Source organism: Gavialis gangeticus, unplaced genomic scaffold (genome assembly GCF_001723915.1).
Source record: "Gavialis gangeticus isolate Ggan-Ray unplaced genomic scaffold, GavGan_comp1, whole genome shotgun sequence".
In the NCBI taxonomy this organism is placed as follows: domain Eukaryota; kingdom Metazoa; phylum Chordata; order Crocodylia; family Gavialidae; genus Gavialis; species Gavialis gangeticus.
The window spans coordinates 40,551,577-40,556,603 of NW_017729030.1; the positions used below are offsets into that span (position 1 = coordinate 40,551,577).

General features: G+C 43.2%; 1 long non-coding RNA gene across 6 annotated transcripts in view; it reads left to right on the forward strand.

Annotated features, from left to right (window-relative positions):
- Positions 1–372: 372 nt before the first annotated feature.
- Positions 373–5,027, forward strand: part of LOC109301157 — a 102,409-nt gene continuing 97,754 nt past the window's right edge. The window contains exons 1-2 of one of the 6 annotated variants that reach the window (XR_002098451.1): positions 373–1,327; positions 3,474–3,567. This is a non-coding gene — a long non-coding RNA (uncharacterized LOC109301157). The remainder of the gene's footprint in view (positions 1,328–3,473; positions 3,568–5,027) is intronic. The other 5 variants (XR_002098452.1, XR_002098453.1, XR_002098449.1 and 2 more) reach the window with 5 other exon arrangements.

Sequence of the window (5,027 nt, forward strand, 5' to 3'; positions counted from 1 at the left end):
CTGCATTAGGTGTCTCTGCTTATTGGTTATAACAAGAGCTAAAGAAGAAAAAAATGTAAGATGACAAGGTTTATTACCATTTTCCCACTAGTTCTGGTTTTCCTATAAAATAGCCTTTTTATAGAAGCTACTCATACTATTTAATGGCCTTTTCACTTTTTATTTCTTCAAATTCACAAATCCAGATGGAAGGAAAAGAGCCCCATTTATCTGAACTAGTCTGAAATGTGGCACCTGTGATAAATAGGTCTGAACTGGCCCTAGATGGGGTTGCACAGGAAGCAGAGTGTAAACTCATGGAGGCCAGTGGATTCCATTAGCTCTTTCTGAGCTAAGCATAGCTAATAGAGACTAAAGAAAATTAATCCACCCCCTTTGTTTAGTATGACAGAGGTATCTAACGGGGTCCCTACTCCATTACTAGGGAGCCTTGGTGGCTTAGGGTTTGCTCTCACTGCTACCTTCCCCCTCCACCTTTCTTCTCATTTTCACTTCCATCTCTCTCCTTTTACAAACATGCACTTTTTCCCTTTACCTTACCGTGTGGTCTGAGTTGGTGCATATCTGTGTGCTGCCACAGTTTGTACACAGGCTGAGGATGTGAAACAAGATGGCCACTGAGTCCCAGTGACCTGATGACCCAGGACGCAGATGTGAAGGGGAGCCTGATGCATAAAACCAAGCTTTAGGCCAAAAGGGAAAGTCTGCCTGGAGGAATTGCTGAGGACATAACCTGCCTTGGGAGGCACGAGGACAGAAGCATAGGCTGTGGCAGGGGGAACTTAGAAGGAAGCCTGAATAAAGAGAGCCTGCAAACTTGCAAGGAGAGCAAGCTAAGTACTCTGTGCACTTTTCTGTTTTGTTTTCTATGTGGAGTGTGCCACACAGGGGTGAGATGAACCCCTGCGAGTTATTGCTGTACCCAGAGACAGGCATTGGCATTTTGGGTCATTTGCATTTTTTGTTCCTGGAAGACTTGGTTGTGGCTGAAAGGGAGGCATAGGCCATGGAAAGAGGGTGCCTGGGGACACCCCAAAATCAAAGCTTAGCTGAGCAGGTAAAGCATAAAACCCGAGGTATGATTTGGGACTACTAGTGTTCAACGTGGTGAATATCATGAGTTTTGGAGCTCAGGAGTCATGAAGCCTGAGCAAAGCTGAAGCCAGGAGCTGGTGGCCCTGAATAGTGGGCCCCAAGCTAGAAGGCTCCGATAAAGAAAAAATGAGTTGTGGCTGAGGAACTCTGGCCCAGACATGGACCCATTCCTTTAAGCATGCCTTACCTTCCAGGCAGCCTCTCCTACTGAGTTTACATCAAGATGTAGCAGGTGAGAACACTGAATGGGAGGAGAGGACAGAGGGCATGGACACTGGGAAATCTCTAAAAGCAGGAACCCTTTAGCAAGACCCATGGGGTGCTTACAGTATATATTAATTGTTTTCTATCCCTCTTTGTTGTTATCACAGAGAAGTATAGGAAGTTAAGCAGCAGCTGATCAACAGTAAGTCCTCAGATCCCAAGAAAATAAATTTTACGCCCCCCCCACTTAACTACTTAAGTGAGCGTGGTGTAGTGTCTCAAATACAGTGATCAACCATTTAATTTAGACCTCAACAATACAAATAATTTAGAGAAGTATAGGGTTGTGATTGAAGAAGTGGTGAAATGTATACATGGTGCATATAACGCCCCTATTACTGAACACCTCACAATATATTTATCCTTGAGTCACTCCTAAGAAATATGGCAGTTCTACTTTTCCCCATTTCACATAGGAGAACTGAGGCACAAGAGAAGCTAAGGAGTGATCCAATTAAATATTTAGGAGCCCAACCAAACCCAAAATGGAATTTAGGCAACTAAGTCCAAAACCAAAGTAAGAAAAATACCCATTCAATTAATACCTAATCCTGGAGATGCCTAAAATCTCGAGTCATCTTTTTTCCTTAATATTTGATAAGTGCTGAATGTTCAGCTCCTGGGAACATGTAAAATTATCCCAGTTTTCGTCATTTGGTACCTGGCTCACCCTTATCTAATGATCATCCAGAAGTGAGGTACTCCTTTACCCAAGTACCTTGCAGCATTTGAAAAGCATCTCAGAGCATAACTACCATAAACTGACAGGATCAGACCCCTTACAAAACACACTGATGGCCACAACTTTGTTTTAAAATACCGATGAGTATCTTTTATATAATAGGCTCATATTTAGAGCATTTACCCATGTGTAAGCCTTACTGGAGCATGGATTATCACAACCATTGAAGTCATACAGAGGTCCTAGTAACTGAATGAAGAGTAGTCTTTGTTGACTGGAAGTGCTGGGAAAGTTAGCTAGACACCTTAGAGGATCTTAAGGATACATGCAGATTTTACACTTAGATTGACCTAACTGGGATTAGGTTGATCTAAGTGCTGATCTGTACAGACATTCAGGGAGGTTAGATCAGGCCCCAAATGGCTAGCTCCATCTAACTTGCTTTACCTGAGGTGGTAAACTAAGTTCAGTAAGAAATGGGTTGGCTTGATCTAACAAATGTCTGTACACATTTGGAGCTCAGCCCCAGAGCTGGGAAATCCCAGCTGCTTGCCCCAGCCACAGGGCTGCACTTTCCTTTTCTGCTCTGACTGGGCTATTCTTAGCCACCTGACCCTCCTACCCCCAGATGACAACCCCCCTGCAGATCCATCAGTGCCCCCAATCCTGCCAACCCCCCTGACCTGCCATCCCCCTCTGCAGATCCACTAGACCCACCCCAACCCTGCCCCTCCCCAGCCCAAATTACTTAGATCAGATTCCTAGAGCTGCTCCCAGGACTGGCTGATGTATGAACAAGCCAAACCTGATCTATGATTATAGACTGGTTATTGTGAACATGTGCACATACCCATGGAGGCCCTAGTGCATAGAAATGTATACAGAAGCCAAACAGAGGCTCTAGTAACAGTATGAACAGTAACAGCATGAACAGGCCTTGCTGACTAGATGTGCTGGGAAAGTTAGGTTGGCACCTTAGGGTTTAAGGATGAATTGATTCAGTCTTCACAGATTAGTCTAAGCTGCATAGATTGAACCAATAAGCAAGTGAACAGACATGCACTTTTGATTCCACGTGCCTGCAGTGACCCAGGCCAGAAGCTTAGAGATGCTAGAGCATGGCTCCCTGCTCACCTAGTGCAGACAACTTAGTGCAGTCCACCCACCCTGCAAGGGGGGGGCGGGGGATGTTTACAGGGGAGGGGAAAAACATCCTGGGATGCTGGGGGATTATGAGTTAACTTGAATCTGCAGGGGATTTGGGACAGAAGTTCAATAAACCATTTTAACCTAAATCAGTTAAGTCTGATGCTACATGGTTTATCTTAAACCACTTTTGGCCATTTTGAACTGCACTGAACTTACGTTGTGTTGCAGATTTGAACCTGATTCCAATCACTTATATTGGTTTATGTGTAATTTCTCTCCATAGCCTAGAAGTCCAAGGCACAGAGAAGTGACTGAAAAGATTGGTACAGGACCCCAAAACAGGTTCCTCTGCCTGGTAGGAGGTCTCAATATCTTGTGTGAGTTGAATGTTAATGATGTCACCTAAAGATGTTTAGTGATTGCTGATGACTATGCTGTGTATACTATAATGTAAAGTTGTTTTCACTGGTCTGGGAACCCTGAATAATTTTTACTGAGCTAGGGGGTATATTTTAATATGGTACAATGTACACAACTAACCTGTGAACCAAATGGTCATGGATGCTAGTGCCAAAGCTTATTTGTAGACATTAAAAACCTGACTGAGCTTTTGTTACTAGGAACCACAGTCTGTAGACCCTTTATTATAACAATAAGCTCATTGGGAGTAGTAAAATAGGATCACATATGCCATCCTGACAGAGCTCTTATTGGACCACCTCATACTGAAGGATCCTGATATGACCAGTAATATTCAACTCCCAATAGTATTTGACAGGCTGTGATGCTGGGATTGGGAAGATTTGATTTCTTCCTCAGCCTGGAAGGATTAAAATTTTGGATGAAATCTATCACCTTCCAGGAGAGGTCACTGACCAGCAAGTAGAGCCTGTCTGAGGTTGCAACAAACAACCTGCTGTTGAAGCTGTGCAACTGGGCAGAAAAGAATTCAAGATTTGTTGGATGAACCAGAGGGAGAGAGACAGAGGGATCATGGTTATGCAGCCTCGCAGGGTATTCAGCTGAAAGGGAAGAATCCTGGTTTCCAGTCACTGCTCTAGGAGTGTTTGTGTTAAACACATTAAACAGGCATTGGGTCTGAAGGCAGTCTCAGGGAAAGACTAGATTTTAGACATATATCTGTCATTTCCCGCTGGCTAGTTTAGATGGCTCCTGGATCAGTCTGGTAGATATGAGCCCATTCTGAGGCATCTACTATTCATATATATTGTATTGTAAGCTGATGCCTTTCCCTCAGATTCCTGGATTTCACTCTGGGGAACTAGTTGCTTACCTCTTTACTGGATCTAGCCTGGAGTAACTTGTGCAAGTTCATACAAGAAGTCTTTGGTAGGGACATTGGCAAGGATGTTGGCAGAAGTTGTAGCCTATCCACTGGGTCATCTTTGCTTTCTAAAGGATCACTGATCAAAGACAAATCTTTTTGAAAGCCAGGTTATATTCACTAGCCCAGATCCTGTAGCTGATGTAAATCTGCTTTGCTTTATTTACTTCAAAGGACATTTATGATTTATACAGCTAAGAATCTGATCAAAAACTGATGGGGCTCATAGCCTTTAGTAACTGGATGGTAATGATTGTAAAAACATTTGTTTTCCAGAGCCTATGGCTAAACTGAAGAGGTCAAGAAAAGGGTTGAAACTCTATGCATAAATGACACATATATGTATTTGCCTCCCATTCCTCCCCCCACACACATACACACACCAACGTTACATTTCAAAATGTCAGACTGACTGCTTTACTTTAAAAAAAAAAAAAAGTTTTTATCCATCACTTGAGACTCTGTGTATCTAACAGGATTCAGGGTTCAGAT